The sequence below is a fragment of the Fringilla coelebs genome (assembly GCF_963513975.1).
Source record: "Fringilla coelebs genome assembly, chromosome: 21".
Classification (NCBI taxonomy): domain Eukaryota; kingdom Metazoa; phylum Chordata; class Aves; order Passeriformes; family Fringillidae; genus Fringilla; species Fringilla coelebs.
Window position 1 is genome coordinate 1,111,257 of NC_140047.1, and position 19,182 is coordinate 1,130,438.

The window sequence follows — 19,182 nt, forward strand, 5'->3', positions numbered from 1 at the left end:
TTTCATCGGTTGCAATTTGGTTAGCTAAGTCTCTCACGTTTTGCAGCTGTTTATGAAGAGAAGTAGAATGATCAGACAAGTTCATACAACACAATCCTTCAAAGTCTTCACAACCATGCACATGTGTTAGTAAAAGAAAGTCAATAGCACCTCTATTTTGTAAAGTAGCATGTCTGACTGCCTCCTCATCTGCCAGCAAATCACTAATTATGGTAGAGGTAGCATTCACTTCTTTCCTGAGCCAACACCCTAATTTGTTTAACTGTTTCAATGCAATTGCAGAACTTAACTGAGGCAAAAAAATGCTCGTACCAATTGATTTTCCAGAGTTCCAGGGCTGAAACTCACTGTCGCAGTTGCTGTCATAATGCTGACCTAAGGAAGATCTTCTTTTTCTTTTTGATTGCTTTTTTGACACTGGGAGCAACTATTGCAAGTTGTCCCAGTGCACAAGGACCACCGTCTATTTTTGAGGGAATACCTTGCCAAGCCCTGTCTCCTCAGATGAGCCAAATTCCTTTAGGAAATGGAACTGGAAGATTGTTAAAACTATCTGTATGAGGTTCATCATATGTAAGAAGCTGAGTTTGATGATACCAAGAAGTCATATTCCCATAAACTGGGTGATAAGGAGTAACATTTAAATGTAGCCCATTTTTTCCTACAAAATGAAACAAATACCAAGTGTCCATAGTCAATGAGCCTAAAATTTCTAATTCTTGAAGGTCAGATTTATCAACTTAAAAATTATCAATATAAGTTTGGTGTCTCAGGCTGGGAGCTGAGGAAATGTGATGATCATCATATGGCCAGTATTTCTCAAAAGTAACATTATCAAAACCCTTTGGGAAAGGAACTCCAACTAAGCAAGCTGAAAAAGCTTTATAAGGGCTAGTGGCCTGCAGACTTGGCTAAAGAAACCCAAACATTTTGTTTTGGTTGAGTTATAGGTAAAGCTTCACTGCAAAGACAAGACCAAAAAGTTAAAAGTAGCATGCACCCACACAAACAATAATACAACTCCATTCTTTTCTTGATCTGTTTCTGGCACACAGTTTTCTCTGGGTGATTCTGCGTAGTTCACGTTTCAGTGCCTGTCTCTCGGCTTCCACTCGCAGGGTCACTGGCTGGTGCAGAAACATCCATGGGATTTGATCAGTAGTATGGTTTCACGTTTTTTGCTGGAATCTACTTGAGTGCTGTACCTGGAGAAACACACGCAAAAACCTAGCCCCATGTAATAAGCTCAAATGGTCCCTCTGTTTGTCCTGATTCTAGATTTTTAATTAAAAGTGGGGTTATTCCTTCAGTTTTGCTTTTTTGTCCTTGAAATGTCTGTAAATGGAGGGATCAGGCTCTTCTGAAGAGCTGTTCAAAAAGTTATAAACATACAAAGCCTTATTCAACCTCCTCTGAGGTGTATCCCGGGCTCGACCCGTCCACCCCATTTTTCTGATCTAAAATGCATTTTAGAGCTTGATGTGTGATTTCCACCATTCCATGACCTGTGGTAGAGTAGGGAATACCAAATTTATGGTGAGCAGACCAGTCACTTAAAAAGGACTTTCCTTCCCTCGGCACTTCCGTACTTATGTCACTTCCTTCCTTCCTTCCTTCCTTCCTTCCTTCCTTCCTTCCTTCCTTCCTTCCTTCCTTCCTTCCTTCCTTCCTTCCTTCCTTCCTTCCTTCCTTCCTTCCTTCCTTCCTTCCTTCCTTCCTTCCTTCCTTCCTTCCTTCCTTCCTTCCTTCCTTCCTTCCTTCCTTCCTTCCTTCCTTCCTTCCTTCCTTCCTTCCTTCCTTCCTTCCTTCCTTCCTTCCTTCCTTCCTTCCTTCCTTCCTTCCTTCCTTCCTTCCTTCCTTCCTTCCTTCCTTCCTTCCTTCCTTCCTTCCTTCCTTCCTTCCTTCCTTCCTTCCTTCCTTCCTTCCTTCCTTCCTTCCTTCCTTCCTTCCTTCCTTCCTTCCTTCCTTCCTTCCTTCCTTCCTTCCTTCCTTCCTTCCTTCCTTCCTTCCTTCCTTCCTTCCTTCCTTCCTTCCTTCCTTCCTTCCTTCCTTCCTTCCTTCCTTCCTTCCTTCCTTCCTTCCTTCCTTCCTTCCTTCCTTCCTTCCTTCCTTCCTTCCTTCCTTCCTTCCTTCCTTCCTTCCTTCCTTCCTTCCTTCCTTCCTTCCTTCCTTCCTTCCTTCCTTCCTTCCTTCCTTCCTTCCTTCTGCCACTTCCTTCCTTCCTTCTGCCACTTCCTTCCTTCCTTCCTTCCTTCCTTCCTTCCTTCCTTCTGCCACTTCCTTCCTTCCTTCCTTCCTTCCTTCCTTCCTTCCTTCCTTCCTTCCTTCCTTCCTTCCTTCCTTCCTTCCTTCCTTCCTTCCTTCCTTCTGCCACTTCCTTCCTTCCTTCCTTCCTTCCTTCCTTCCTTCCTTCCTTCCTTCCTTCCTTCCTTCCTTCCTTCCTTCTGCCACTTCCTTCCTTCCTTCCTTCCTTCCTTCCTTCCTTCTGCCACTTCCTTCCTTCCTTCCTTCCTTCCTTCCTTCCTTCCTTCCTTCTGCCACTTCCTTCCTTCCTTCCTTCCTTCCTTCCTTCCTTCTGCCACTTCCTTCCTTCCTTCCTTCCTTCTGCCACTTCCTTCCTTCCTTCCTTCCTTCCTTCCTTCCTTCCTTCTGCCACTTCCTTCCTTCCTTCCTTCCTTCCTTCTGCCACTTCCTTCCTTCCTTCCTTCTGCCACTTCCTTCCTTCCTTCCTTCCTTCCTTCCTTCCTTCCTCCTTCTGCCACTTCCTTCTTTCCTTCTGCCACTTCCTTCTGCCACTTCCTTTTCCTTCTGCCACTTCCTTCCTTCCGCCACTTCCTTCCTCCACTTCCTTCAATCATTCCACCACTTCCTTCTTTCCTTCTGCCACTTCCTTCTTTCCTTCTGCCACTTCCTTCTGCCACTTCCTTCTGCTTCTTCCTCCCTCCCTTCCTCCCTTCCTGCCTCCCTTCCTTCCTCCCTCCCTCCCTTCCTCCCTCTCTCCCTCCACCTTGATTTTAATTTTCAAAATAAAATTTTGAAGCTTAGAAATGGATAAAGAACAAAAGTGTGTGAAGAGAGAGCATTTAAAAGTGATTTTAACGTGAGAATTAGAGTTAGCTCTAGAAAATTCAAAAATACAACATTGAAGTGATGGAATGGATGGTTTTAGGGGATTTTCTTTGTATTTCTGGTGTACAAATGATGATGGCAATTTTTACACCTTCTAAAAATACATCTTGAAAGTTACTACTTTGAATAACAAAAATATTTCCAGAACAAGGAAATTGATTGATGCAGATGAAAATATCATCTTCTAAACAGCCATCATCTAGTCCACAGGATTCCACTTACACAGGAAGCTTTATGGAGATTTCTATTCTCACACAAACACAGAAGAATTTTTCAACTGACTAGAAAATCTGTAAAAGCAAATGAACCTTTGGAAAAAAAGATCACTAAAGAGCAGGAAATTATCTGCATTAACAGTTACTATATGTTGGTTACTAAATGTTCCCTCTCGTTTCTGGATGAGTACACTTCCCATTCACACACACAGATACATGTCTCCCCCCTGCACGCAGATGTGTGATATTGAGTCTCATAGAAGGGACTATCTTTTTTCACTTCAACAGGTTTAAGTTCTCCGTAGCTCTATTACCTGGATTTATTACCTAGAAGGTAATGTTCCTGTGTCTCTTTGCACAGTCAAGGAGGGGACAGGGACTACAACGATTTGAAAACAACTTGCAGTTTAACTAAGAAAGAGGCTTGCTTCTTGAATCTGCAGCAAATGCAAAGTAGGAAATCATATTTGGGGAAAGTCTGCTGTGCTGTCATAATTTCTTATGGCGAGACATAGTGGAAAAGCTTCTCGCTAAGATGTAGGCGACAAGAGATGCAGAAGACGGAGATGCGCAACTCTCCGAAGGTAAGCGCTGCTCCCGGGTGTCTTTCGGCAGAAGCCGCCCTCCGGAGCGCACTGCGACCAGCATTATACTCTGTGCGCGAAGAAGCCACTTTGCTTCTGGGACACAGAGAGCACGGCAGATGCTGAGACTTCAAGAACAAAGCCGCAAAACACCGAGATTTTGTGCGCAGCTCTCTAACTGAAAGAGGATAGTACCTTTATGCTCTCCTGCCTCCTAAACTCACATAACCTTTCATAGGGATGGAGTTCTTGGACCACTTTCTTGTGTTACATGCTAGGGTCTCTACAGCCTTCCCTGCCACTTCTAGTGTAGGATCATGAGATGTTTGTTTCGCTGTCACAATTTGTGGCAAGATGTAGTGGATAAGCTTTTCCTCAAAATGTAGGCGACAAGAGATGCAGAAGACGGACATGCGCAGCTCTCTGAAGGTAAGCACCGCTCCCAGGCGTCGTTCGGCAGAAGCCGCGCTCCGGAGCACACTGCGACCGGCAGTATGCTCTGTGCGCGAAGAAGCCGCTTCTTCGCCTCCCAGAGAACGGAAAGAACAAGCAGAAGCTTAACACTTGATTGCCACAATTGTGTGGAGGTTTTGGGTGCTCTAGCCATATTAATAGCCTGATTCCTTATGCTGCTGGTCAAGCTTTTGCTACTCTCAAGTAGTTGGGATGCTGTATGGTCAAACAACCAAATGTAACTTTAGGTGTTTAATAGTATCTGATGTAGATACTATTAGACACAGCACACTGCAGAATAGTGCTGCTACAGATTTATTGCTGTTAGCACATTGGCACGCCTCTATGGAGTTTGAAGGAATGAATGTACCCATTGGACCATACTGCAGCCATTTACATTAAACTCATACGACGACAAGATAACATGAATAAATTGACTGGGAATGAGTGGGGTTTGCATGAATGGTTTGAGGGATGGGAAGGAACTGGATGTTTAAAGATCTGCTAAATGGAGCTCTGGTATTACTGGTAGTCATTCTTATATTGCTTTGTGTTATTCTATGTATCATGAAATTGGTGAGCCGCTTAGTAGAAAATACGGTGGAAAGGGTCTTGCTGGTGCAAGAAGAAGAAGAAGAAGAAGAAGAAGAAGAAGAAGAAGAAGAAGAAGAAGAAGAAGAAGAAGAAGAAGAAGAAAAAGAAGAAGAAGAAGAAGAAAAAGAAAAAGAAGAAGAAGGGGGAATTGTGGCAATGTATCTGAACCACTTAGACTACAGGGTGCACCAGTCATCCAGCTTGGAACTGTTCTTATCAGAATTTTCTCAGGGCCCTCTGGAATTCAGCAAGGTTACTAAGACATAAGCTGTGCTAAAACAAGAAAGGAGAAGCTGAGAAACCGAATTCCAAGACCACAAGAAGTTGATAACGGCAAAGCGCCTGGACTGTAAGCAAACATATCTTCTGAGAGGTGCACGCAGAATGCATGGACAAGACAAAAGCACCAATAAGAAATGCATGACTAGCAGGTGCAGAGAGTTAGAATGTGTAAGTGCATCATGTAAACAATAAATGGCTTCTGCTTAATCCTCTTGGATTCAAGTGCATGCATCCGCTCTTGGGGGAAACAGATTATTTAGCCAATAGCATGTAGGTTTTTATCAACTTGAGATTGTCTTAACAGACTGGATGCTTAAAACACAGTAATTCCTGCTTGTTCCAATTCCACTTTTAGGCTTGACAAACCAAATGGTCAACCTGCACCAGTAGGGAGGGACATTTAATTGGACTTTCTCCTTTTTAGAGAGAAGCTAATGAAAAAGTTTCACCAGAATCAGAGCAGGCTGTAAAACAAGAAGAGCGTCGTGAAAAGAGGCCAATCCTATCCTCTTCGTATTGCTGCTTGTGATTGGACTTGAATGAAATGTGTCAACTCTGTGCTCCTGGGTATTGCAGCAGTAACAGGTACTTCAGCTGCTGTACTTCTCTCCTAAAGCTAAGAACAGAATCCAAAGAATCCTGATTCCATGATCGCAATTCACCCTGTGATGCTGACAGGTGAAAAACGAGTGGAAGGTGCACCCGTAAATTAACTGGAATGGCCTATCTAAATGAGCGGCCACTGATTTCCTGAAAGCTTAAACAGGTCAGTTGCCCATGTTTTTCTTGTGATTCTCTTAATCTTTGGTCATGTTTTTCTTGGGATTTTTTAATCATTCCCCATGAGTTCAGCTTCTGCTCTCAGTCCTTTGCTGACATTTCAAATATCTCGATAGCCTGGAAATCTATTGTCTTTATTTATCACATCATTATTCCCTTCAAAGGGTGGTTTGCCTCAAGTCTCATTTTTGCTGATTTTCTGCCAGTTCATTGTCAGATGGCAGCAGGTGTTTTGTAAGAGCAAGTACACAATCCTATAGCTTGCTTTTCTTTTTATTTGGCCTGTCTAGAAAATGGAATGACTGAACATCTCCAACAGGATTTTCTCTCCCCATTATGTTTCACTGGAAGGGCAGATGTAAATGGTCTACCTAAACTCTTGGCACTGAGGAAACTCGTGGTTTGCTGTTGCATATAGGTAGAACCTTATAAAAGGAAGGCCTTGTAAAATCATGGCTGAGGCCTGTTACTTTGGCTAAATAGAAAAGGACTATGGGAAAGTGAGGCAGCTGAGTTAGAGGTAGATCAACAAGTTCTAGAACCATCACATGTTCACAGTGTGGTGTATAGTGCTTGGTTGAATTCTCTTGTTTGTGGCTTAAAGCTATGCAACTCATAAAAGCCTGACGGCTTCAAAAGCCTGGCTTTTGCAATAAAGCGGCTCTCCTTTGCACCTGCCTGGGGACTCTGCATCACTACGGACCCTCACTCCCAGTTTGCCAAGGAGATGATCAGTAGGAATGTTGCAGAGCTGCTGTGTGCATATTAACGGAACGGCTGAGAGGGAAGCGGTGGACATTTCTGGGGTTTAGTACAATGCTGCTGCATTGGTGCCACTTTAGTCGGTTTTCCATCAGTGGCATTTCTGTCTAGAAGTACACTGCCCAGAGTCTTTCTAGCATTTGATGCCATTTCCTTACTGTCCTTTTAATACCTTCCTTCTGTTGAAAGGATGATATAATTTTTACATCTTGAAGATCCCTGTTAAGAAACACTATGCCGGAGGAGTCATCGCTCCCTTTTCTTTTGCCTCCTTTGTCATTTTCATAGACTCATTTCAAATTTCTGCTCAAGAAGAATACTGAGACTACTTAGCAGAGCTGACGCTCTCAGCTGCTTTCCTCTTTCATACTGCTTCATACTGTATGTGACTTCATGGCCTCGCTTTGTCATCAGCACTTTGCTGTGCTTTGCTAAAAACTGGCATGCACTGCCAACTCCCAACTTGTGTCTTGGCATTTCATAGGGCTTTGATGGGTTCTTTTCTGAGATTGTCATGCACTGGACTTTCACATTCACAAAGACCTCATCTTCCATCGGTCGAATTTCACTATTTAATACTCTTTCCTGGAATGTAGGCAATATAGCAGCAAGTACTAAATTCCCTGCAAGCCCAGTCTTCCCAAAGGACCATTGAAAAAGATTGCTTTTTCCCTCTGACTAATCTGCCAGTATTTCGATGGAGAATTCCGTACCTTAAAAGAACTTAGAAGGGATCTCATCACAGGCAATATCTCAGGCTTTCTTGAAATACTGGCTCCTTTGGATCCTAATTCCATTTGGAGTGCATTGAAGATTTTTTTTTCACTGAAGCCATTCAACAATGCCTCTTCTCTTATAAAATGTGATGTGCGTGACAAAGATGGATCCCCATGAAAGTTATACCCATATCAAAGTTCATCGTAAGAATGGTGGCTCCCTCCTGCAGTTCCATTTGCAACCGAGTTGATATTCCAAAGCTAAATATTCTAGGCCTGTGAACACAAAAGAAGTCTTTGTCTATTGCAAGAATTACCCTAAGGAGGATTGGTGTCAATTTGGATTTCTGTGGTGTTAGCCCTGTTGCAGAAAAAATGTCGATTGTACTCTCTTCTTGTGTACTCTCTTCTTGTGCTCTCATTCCCCCCTCTCTGCTTTGCATGCCCTAATTGATCTACCGGCGTGACTCATTTGGCATCATCTCCTAGTGCAAATTCTGCATAGTTTCATGTACTTACAAATGCCAGTTGCCAGGGAGCTTATATAACCATTCAAGGGGCAAAGACTTGTAGGGCTGGGCAACTTCAGGCAGTGAAACTGTATGTGGTTAAGTCGTGCCATATAAAAGTGACAGAGCAAATCAGTTGATGTAGGACTTTCAGCTGGGCACCTCTGAGAATAGCAGCTTGTCAGCAATGACACAGCCATCTTCCAAGCTGTATTCCACAAAAACAAAAGGGACACCTTCAATGGTTAAGATGTTTGGCATGAGAAAACAGCGAGAAATGTACCACAAAATACTTGAGCCAGATAAAGTGCATTTTTCTAGTGGGAATTTTGCAGTTCTTCTTTCTTGTCTGTGTCTTTACTTTTCACAGAAAAGGGGGGGGGGGTGTTTAATTATTACTGTTCTTTTGTTTTCTTTTGTTGGCCTCTCTCTTTCCACCTGCAGTTAACAATTTTGCCTTTCTTGACTGGCTTCTCTTTCTCTACTTCTAGAATGTTGCATGAGGTCATCCAATCTTGTCATAAACATTCTCATACAGTGGAAAGAAGTAGAAGGTACATTTAAATGGATAAAACAAACCCACAAAAATAGAGTTTTTTTCCAGTCTTCTATGAGAACATTATGACACAAGATATCTTTGAACTGAGTTACGCTGTATTGATTTAACTTTTAGTCCACTCATTACTATTATTACAAGTGTCTGGCCTTTAGTACATAGCCTTTGAAATCATTCAGCCCAATATTTTGGCTAATTTTGTTTGTTTTCTAGCGAGGGCTTTGTTTCTTAAGGAATACTCTAGAGCAAGAGCGTCCACGGTAGAGTTTTGCTGTCATAATCAAAAGCGTCATAAATTCTGGTACAGTTTGTGCTGGTAATACACCTAGAAATGAAAGGTTTTAGATCTTTTTTTACTTTCAAATGTAACCATTCTTTGAAATAGTTAAGAGTTAGGGGTTCCCCCCTGCCAAGTACTTCTCTCTGAAATCTTACTCAGGGGTTATACATAAAAGCCCACTCTGTAAAATATGTTGCGCATACTTTGCAGTAAGTGCAGCTTAGCAGCTAGAGATGATAACGTGGGTCAAATGGCATTCCTTCTGCAGTGATGGAAACTCTGTCTATGCAGACATACTCAACAAAGGTTACAATGGCTTAGCTCCTGTCCTAAAGTTCATGTGCATTTTAAAACTTCCCAAGAAGGTGAATTCAAGCTCCTTTACTGCTCTGTGCTGGAGTCCCAAGAGAATTTCAGTGTGCTTTTTGTCATTTACAGCTGCCATTGCTTAGCTCTTGAACATGAGACCCCCTCATGACTGATGAAAGTTGTCTAGTTAAGAGTGGGTCAAAGCCATGGTCCTGCCCTAGAAGGAGATGAGAAGGTTTCTGCAGTCTTTGTCATCTCTACTGCTTGATTTCTATACAAAACCAGTGGGCAGTTTTCTGAAGGCAGTCCAGAAGCTGGCAATATGGACAGCTTAGAACTGAACACTTGCTACAATGCCACCATGGTGATAGCAGAAATTACTTACAACATTTAAAAGGGCAAACAAAGCAGTTGGAAGGAAAAGAACATTAACCATTATTCCATTCTTCTAATAGATCCTTCTTTAAATCATCATTTTCATGCAGTTTCACGATTTGCCTTAGTATCCCTCCAAAGGAATCTGAGACAGAGGAAGCTTTTTAATGGAGTAAATGTGACAAATGCAGGCCAAGTTGCCTTTTTTGACATCAAATATGAGTTATGCTTGACCTACCCTTTGCTTAAGGTACTTAGCTCACACTAAGAATTTTACTCAGGATTGAGCACATGTTGCTGTCATGATTGAGCAAATTTTACTGGCATGATTGAGTACATTTTACTGTCACTCCGAATTTTACTCTCATGATTGGCATTGAAACTTTTCAAGGAAAGCTCTGAATAGGAGTGTTTGTGTAAAAATAGTATTTTCTCTCCTGTATTTGTGTGAAGCAGGTAAGCCTTTTGCTGTCACCAGTGTTGCTTAACCTTTGTCGTACCTCATGTCATATCCCTCTTCATATCTGTATTGTGCTTAAGGGTAATTAATCTACTTTAGAATTGGCACATGGAATAAGACTACTTTTTCTTTTTGAAAGCTAATGTCATTTGACCTACTTACAGCAAAGAATTCATTAATTGTAAGTCCCCAGCTAACATTGTTTACACGTATTCAAACCTTCTAAACAAGTAAGGAAAGCACTCTTTAATACTTTAGTTTCTTAAGTACACAAAATGCTTCCCTCCTTTGCAGATGGCAACTCTAAAACAAGCCACGTGTCTGCAGTATTTTAGCGTGCGCCACATTTACCCAAGTAATTCAAAATAAATAAAAAGAGTCCCTTCCATTTGGAAATATTTTTAAATTGTTTTTGAATATACGAAAAATATCCTTACCCTGTGCATTGCATGCAGATTTAATAGTCGTAAAAGCAGACCGTATGCTTCTGTTCAGATAGCACAATTTTCCACAGTTTTCCACAATTGTTCTTGGCACAGTTTTGCACTTGCCGTGACTGTCAGGATACTTGAAGATACTTCTGAGGAACTGTAGTAAGCAGAAAAGGAGGAGAGGTTGTGCCTTATTTTGGGCTTCCTTTGGTTTTCTTTTTGGTTTCTTTCCTCTTACTCTTTTTCATGTCACCTTTCTAGATACTGGGATTTAGATTTGCAGTTTACAAAGCTATGTTTCCTTTCTGGAATTCTTGTAAATTCTGAAAGGAATCCAACCTGTAAATATATATCTTTTTATGATTTGCTAGCTACATATAAAATCTTCTTGCTGCTTTAAAATGCTTTTATTTGATATGCATTTTTATCACCAATCAAATGAAAAGAGAACAGTTCCTCTGTTCACTGCTTTTGTACTGGATTCAGTTCAATGTGCGCTAACGGTGCAAAAAAGTTCTACTGGAAGAAAGGATCTGCGTACAAATTGACCAAGACACGTGGTACAAGGGTCTTGTAAAGTTTCAATGTTTCTCTACCTTTCTGGAAGTCTGTCTTCACAGCAAGACTTGATGAGGTATTTTGCTAGTGTTTCTTTGACAGAAGGCAATAACAAAGTGTGGGAATCCATAAAATCAGAGAGTTTTAGGAAGGTGGTAAAAAGACAGGCCTCAGATACAGCAGAATTGTGAAGTGCTAAAACAGCAGAAAAAACTTCTAAGCAGTAACAAAGACATGGGAGATAGAACAATAGAGCTGTGTAGTTTGGCTTTCTAAGTTGCAAAAAGTTTATTTTAAGTAAATATTTAGAAGGTTAAGTATGAATAGTGGTCTGTGCTTTGTCTCTTATAAACGAGCCATTGTCTGCAAGAATAGGCCACCATTGTTTTAACCAAAGCTATATGTGCTTAAGGTGATTGGATAGAACTACTGTCAGTATACTTTTGCTCTATGTAATTGGCTAAGATGGCTTTATATGTTGTAACATTGAGTTTCTTTGGCTTGCTGCCTGAACAGCAAGCTGTTAGCATCTCTCCATTGTCATAATCATGTAATGAGATTGATGCTGAAAAATAAATAGCTCAAGACGCTTGTCACAGTAGCCCCGTCCCTTTCGTGTCTGTATATAAACTGCAGGCGATAAAAAGCAAGCAAAATGGAGCAGCAAAAGAAGACAGCAGCAAAAGGTACATTATCCCATTATCCCCTCTGTTATCATTGTCAAAACAATTTTTTTCTCACCATGTTACATAAAATAACTCAGTAGAGCTAAAGACTAGAAAAATGGAACTCTGTTCTGGATTCATTAAAACCAAAGCTATCTGTGGACAGAAATGCCCAGTGTGATGCTGGGAACTCCTAGCTGGTTTCAGTAAGCTGTCTGGAGAGCTGCATTTTTGGGGGGCTTTACTCGCATGTCTGTAAGGTGGGGAGTTTATGTGCGGCCTTGAGCTCTGAGAGTGCCGTGGGCACAGAGACCCATGGTGTAGCTCTCTGACCAGCCACAGCACACTGAGGCATGATGGATGACTCCCAGAGTTCACGTGGTAGAAAGGTTTTCTGCCTCTGTGAGGGACGACACTTCCATTTTCTTGCATGGAGCCATTCTGTATGGTACAATGGTACCTTGAATTCATCAAGTGCTATTTGCACAATGGCCAGTGAGCTTGGATTCTTAAGCTTCTCGTGTTTGATCTGTTTCCTGTTTCAGTAAATTGCAAAACTTTCAAGGACTGCAAGGACAGGAAGATGAAGCTGCTACCATATTTCAAATGTTTGCATAATAAAATGGTGATTCTTGCACATATTTGCAATGGTAATTTCAGGTACTGAAACACCAGCTCTGCTCAGGGCAATTCTGAAATTGACTTTAGCCGTTTTCCATCTTTCTGAGCAGGTGAACTGAGACACTTCTAGTTTTCAAGGCAAGGTGTTTGACAGTATCCTCAAAAAGGCTCAGGCATCTGGATGAAAAGGTGAAAAGACTGGGGTGAACAGGGGAAATTTCACTTCTGGTTATGTCAGAGATTCAGCCAGATGATCAACAATCATTAGTTTCATGAGGTAGCAGCATAGTCTTTCACTCTCGCAGATCCCCAAAGGCTTAAACCATCCAGCAGCTTCTTCCTTGCAACTAGTGTCACAGCCAAAAGCCAGGCCTGGCCATCACCTTCTCCTCGCAGCCTACAAACTCTGTCAAACATACCAGTGATTCTCACTTTCCTTCTCTGCCACATGGGCAAGCACCTTCTCTCCATCTCGCCAAGTCCTTAGTAAAACCAAACAGCATTTCGCCTTCAAACAGCTCAGTGTGCCAGGACAGAAAGCTTTCATTGACCTGTCCCCTTGCCTTTTCCTTGCAGCCTTTTCTTTCAGAGCACGCACCGAGGCATTGCACTTTGCTTCTCAGCTGAGTGCATTGTCATATTGCTGGAGTCCCACGCGTCCATCTCCTTCTTGTACAAACTACTTCTGTCAAAATACGCTGATGTGATGTGCTTTTCTGCTCAGCTATTCACACCGTCACATTCTGTGTTCTGCTTGCAGTCTGAATCTAAACAAAGAAGTTTCTGGCTACGTCTCACACACACAGATGTGCCAGGATGAAAAGGTTGCTTGGACCTTGCCACTTACATTCGAAAACATCCATTCACTCCACAATCAAGAGACAGGTTTTTTTGCTTTACATCCTGCAAACTTCACACACACACACACACACACACACACACACACACACACACACACACACACACAGAGACATGAGAGAGCTGTGCACTTTCTTTCTTAGCTGTACTCACCTATTTCCCACCTTGACCTCTCTACTACTTTTCTCTTGGCCTTGCTGTGCATGGACATTTCCTGTTAAGATACCCATTGTGTTGCCTACCCCTCCCCTACATTGTCTTGCCTTTCCTACCCAACCTTGCATTTCCTTGTCACTGCTGACCATTCCTTTCCTTTCCTTTGCCTTCCTGACCCATGCATGTCCTTACCTTGCCCATCACACCAAGACAGTGCCTGTCTTGTTCACCTATCCTTCCTTTCCTTCCCATTTGTCCTGCTCCAATTTTTTATTTCCTCCTCCTTCTAGGACTCTTACTGCCTTGCCTCCCTCTCCTTTGTGTTGCCTGGCAAAGCCACCACTTATCTTGCCTTGCCCATGAACCCCTTCCTTGCCTTGCATTACCTTGCTCACGAGTCCCCCACCTGGAATTCAACGCCTCTCTTTTTATGGAATTTCTTCAACTTGCATTGCCCTACCTGCTTCTCCTAGGATCCTCCAGGCTTCCACTGGCTTTTTTTTCTCAAGGCCCCAGTGTTTCAGGAGCTGTAGCAGTGTGTTTTTTGATTGTAATGCATTTCTAGTAGTCGGTTTTATAATCTTTCCTATTTTGCACTGTTACAACATATTTTATTACTGATGGATTGTTCCTTTCCACCCTTGCTGTTGGTTTTGCCGTAGCTGTCTATCTCCCCTAAGACCTGTGCCTCTGTTCCCTGTTCCTCCTCCCAATGAATGTCAATCCCTCCCCAAGCCTTCCCCTTTCTCTAAAAGTTTCCCTATCATTTTTGTGGCCTTTGAAACCCCATTGGTTTAAGTTATTCTCCTCCTCTGTAGTCCCCTATTGGTTTAAACATTGTACTCCCCACTTTATGTTCCACCCCTAATTTCTCCCAATTGGTCAATTATATCCTTCCCTGGGACCTCCTCCCCTTTATAATCTGATGTATGCTTTTGAGTGTCTTTCTGTTCCTGAACCTCTGGGAATAAACTTCTTTGGAAACCATACAGAAGACATCTCCCTGATCCTTGTCCCTACCCTTGGTGCAGTCTGCAGTCCACCTGCGGTGTACAGCAGCTGAGCCCTGCAGCCGCACCCCAGGCAGCCTTCTGGGGGCGGCTCATTCGTGCTGTCGGTGTCAGGAGCTGGCTGGGCCGAAGAAACCCGACACCGCAGCAGTCAACCACATTCTTTACGGCAATTGTAACTGAAATGTTTTACTTTCCTAGAATTGCTTCCTTGTTCAAAACAGGCTCCCTTGGACGTGTCTCAGGGCATACCAAGACAAACTGGGTCCAGTGAACACTTATTTGGAGGACAGAGGAAAGACAGGACTGTATCAGATATTTACTATTTCCCTTTTACTGTAGTCACTCACAAATTGCTTCTGTGTCCTTTGTTTAGAATCCAGTATTACCAGAGTAGACTTTTAGCTGACTCTGAAAAACTGATAGGTGCCAATTTCTTCTCCATCTGAATGTTAGGAATCTAGAAGAAAATCCTTTCAGCCAAAGTTGCTAATGAAATAAACGATTTTATTGCTCTACAGTTGGACTCCTGCCACACTTTTTAGCTCCTTGAGCTGAAAGGTGTGCAATCCCTAGTATAAAATTAAAATGTTGGCTATCTTATCACCTACAGCTGGACAATTACTATTAAGTATACATTTTCCTCAGCTTTTTCCCCTTAATTTTTTAAGTAGAGGTTTGTCTGATTAATATTAACTAGTCAAAGGGAGCTGCTCTCCATGTATTATCTCATTGCTGATATATCTGAGGAAACTGAATGTTCTTGGAGAACACGCACGTGGTGTCTGTGCTGAGAATATTCCAATATTTTGTTCTATCTCTGAAGAATCCCTGTTCTTTTTAAAAATACACATCCTTTCCTTTGTAGGAACATGAGCCTAGTTCGTACGGTAATAGAGGGGATGGTGATGCCCATCTTCTTTTGGTCTTTGTTTCACAGGGACTGTGTAGACCCCAGGGTGACTGTACTGTTTTATGTCTCTAAAGTCAAAAAACGTTGTGATTCTATTGACACTGCCAGTCTTCTGACTGTTTTCCTGTCACCCATCAGTGATAGCTCTCCTTCTGCAGTATCCTGCTATCACAGTGAAGATTTGGGCCCACTTCTCCATGTGGAGAGAGAGTTAGTCTTGGATAGCTTCTGTCTTGGTTGCTTTGTCCTTTGTGTACTGCGTTTTAGCACACAGCATTAAGCAAGTGCCCTCAGGCACAGCAGTTTGCCTCTTCCCCTTCTTTGCCATTACATCTGACCACCAGATTGATGTAAGTAGCATGTTAGCAGATGGACGATATTTTTTTCCTGTCAAACAGATAACCTGAAAAAATTATCAGCTTTTATGAAAAAAGGGCTGGAAGCCCAGTCTTTGGCTGTAATTTATCAAAATATATCTTATTTCTGTTTACACCAGGTATTCACATGGACCCCAATCTTTAATGGTTGTGCCCTGAACATTCACTGTGTTATTGCAGGGCAGATGACAGGGTCACAGTTTCTTGGGCTGCTTTATTTTTCTTTGAAGAAAAGGATAATCACCATCTATCTAAAGAAAGTCTGTGAGCCAGTGACATGTCCACGGAATGTGTAAGCAGCTGCCCAGACAGCCTGTGTTTCTCTGATGTAAAGCTGTCTTGGTAGAGAGTGGCAAAGAACCCAGAGGCACTAGAAAGGTCAAAACAGCTTTTGCTTTGAATGTGGTATAAGTTCTATTGTACTTGGATACTGCACACTGGGGAAATGCTTAAAAGGTAAGTGGAAAAGTAGGCAGTTTGTTATGATGTTTCAGACAGACAAGTCAATCCTGCTTTAGGTAAGCAGCAAATCTAATTGGCTGCATTCACTGCAACAGGAGCTGTATGACAGAAATACAATATGCATATTTGACTCTTCTTTCTCTTTTATTTTTTTAAAAGATGTTTTAGTGCTTCACTGACAAAGGCATAAATTTCAATAGTTTACTTTTGATTGTTGTCAATTTAGATAAACATGCCTGAAAAGTACTGTAAATACAGCATTTTGCTTGAGGTATTTGTACACGGATTTCCATTAAATGGGTACAGCCAGAGGATAAAATTAATCTGAAATTAATAATGTAGGGCTCTGCAAGAAGACTTAGCAAGTATGCCACAGAAATGGGATCTACAGATCTCACCCAATTAAATTTTTAACATTGTACTTAAAATGTGTACTCAGAATGAGTGAGCAAACATTAGATATTCAAGAAATGTTTGCCAAGTCTGCTGCAAGAAGTGTAGACAGCTGAAAGATGTCAACAGGGAATATTGTCATAGCACTAAGAATAATGTGTTATCTGGTGCTTAACATTGAACACCACATAAACATTTAATCACAGAATAGAAACTACCAAATGCAAGCAGTAGCATGAGAGTTGCATTCACAGCCTTGCACTAATCAAGAAAGTTGTGTTTATTGCTTCTGATGAATAAATAATTTTAACCTTTTTTTTTCTTCTTTTTTTTTTTTTTCCATGATATATCAGCATCTTAAACACCTGCATCCTCGTCATGTTTGTGAGATCTTATTTCTGGAGGAGAATGAATGCAAATGTAAATTTTTCTGAAGTGGGATGAGCCTTCTAAAGACACAAGAATAATAAGAAATATGATTACTAAACCTTAGGGTGCAGTGCTGGTGTTCATAATATATAGTCTCATACATAAGGAAAAGGCAGCCATTTTGCTTGACAACTTCATCACCATGTTCCACACTCAGTCTCTCAGTGACATGCGCTGAAGCTTCAGGTATTTCATAAAGAGCCAAGGCTTTATTGTTTTAGTTACGATGCAAGAACTGGTTGAGGGGGGTTTCAATGCCCCAGAGTTGTGGAAAGAACTCTTTGTGCATGAAACAGGTTTCACAGTATGTCATCACACAAACATTGTGCATTTTACACCATACCTACACTTGGTAGGTTAGGGGAGAATATTTTTTCTTGATGGGCAAGAATGGTATTTTTATCAGAGCTGGGGTTACCAGTTGGTACTCCTGATTTTCACCTTACGCACAAGCTGTCATCCTTCTAAGTGACCTCTTTCTCCATCCATGGAAATGAAGTGTGTCATAAATTAATTTAATGAGAACAGGACTCTCTCATTGCTATATGTCACGGTGAGGGAAGTCTTGGGACTCTTAATGTGAGAATCAGCAAGCTCCAACTTTATTGATAAGCACTAAACATTTATACACAACATGTAATAAGCTCATGCATATTCTGTAAGCTAAAAAATCTATTGGTTATACTACAATATCAGCTCTTCCTCATTCTTGAGAAATTACATTTCTACTTCTCATGACTCATCCTCATTATTGTTATCATACTACTGCTACACTCAAGGACACAATGTTTTTGCAGGTGCAAAGAACTCAGATAAGCTGGGTTCGGTACTTTCCCAGTCTTGGGTCCGCTAATGAGAGAAGGTCAAAGTGACCTCTACCCTGTAACCATTCCTCCACAGCTATAAACTAACCAAAAGTGACCTGTTTTGCATGCAAAGGACTATCTTTTAAACTTCTGAGATCAAAGCAGGTCTCAGATAGAGAAGCAAGTTTGAGTACTCTCTGAAAATCTTACCTAAAGAGACAGTTATTATAATTATTATTCCCTTTGTTACTGAAATGTTATCTTTCTGCTGGTGTTAAATAGCTTAACAAGAAGGTATTATCTTTTTGCTCTGGGCGAAAATTGTTTCCATGTTAATATATGTCTCATCATAAAAGTTAATATGTAGTTATCTTACACACATTTGGAACTCAAAGGGAAGTTCAACTTATCTTCAGTTTGTTTAAAATTTTCTCAAAGACATGAAAGATTAATCTGTTATTAGCATTTGCCTGCAGCTATTTCTAAAATGCATTAGTTGGTTTCAGGGACATTAATTAATTCTGAACGAATTATCAAGTGTTCTTAGCTTTGTGGGTTTTACACAGGACTAGGTCCTTACCAAAAGTCATGGTATTTCAACAGTAAAGCATTAAAAGGGGCAAGTTCAGAGCAATGCAACTTGACCTTTTCATCTTCCCAGCTCTGTAGAACTCCTAAAAAACTAATTTTCGTAAGTCACAAAGTGACTATTACACCATAAAGAGCAGCCGTAACTGTGCTAATATTTTTATTATTTAAACTGGTTTGTCATGTTAAAAAGATACACTTAGAAAGACACAGAAGTCTCCGTAATAACTGAATATCAAGGGAGTCAGGCCAGTCTGCAGGACTCTTTTGTGCCTATTCTGGTTCAACATTCTCTAGTCAGTCATGTCTATCCCTGGCTTTCCTGCCAAAGACAAGTTTTTAATGCATTTCTGTTGAGACTTCACCCTTCAGACCTCTTCAGAATTACAGACTGCTGCTTTAGAGTCTGATGTCTTTACCCCAATTTGTACTGTAAATCCCTTTTCATGGTGTTAAGAGTCATTATAAATCACTGTCTGCAGCATTCCTGTTGCATTCAATAGGACAGCTTCACTGAGGCTGCTGCTCCAGAGTAGGGATCACTAGGAGAGCCTGAGGGGAGAGCAGGGGTGGGGCATTGCTGCTGGGCTCTGGTGCTTTCTGTAGACTCCAGACTCTCTCTGGTAAGTGTGAATTAAAGAGCTGTAGTAATGGATTTGAGTGCTAACACAGAAGGGATGCACATTCATCACTCCCTGAACAGGGCTGTGACATGAAGTATGACAGATAACAAAGGAATGAAGGAAATGTGGGAAGAAAAACTGAGAACTTGCAAAATAGGGGAAAGGGATGGGATGTGCTGCAATAGGAAACACTCAAACAAGTTTCAGTCCTTAAATCAAAATAATTAATAACACAAATAGCTGTTATTCCATTGATCTGAAGATGTTAAATGGCTCACAAACTGAATG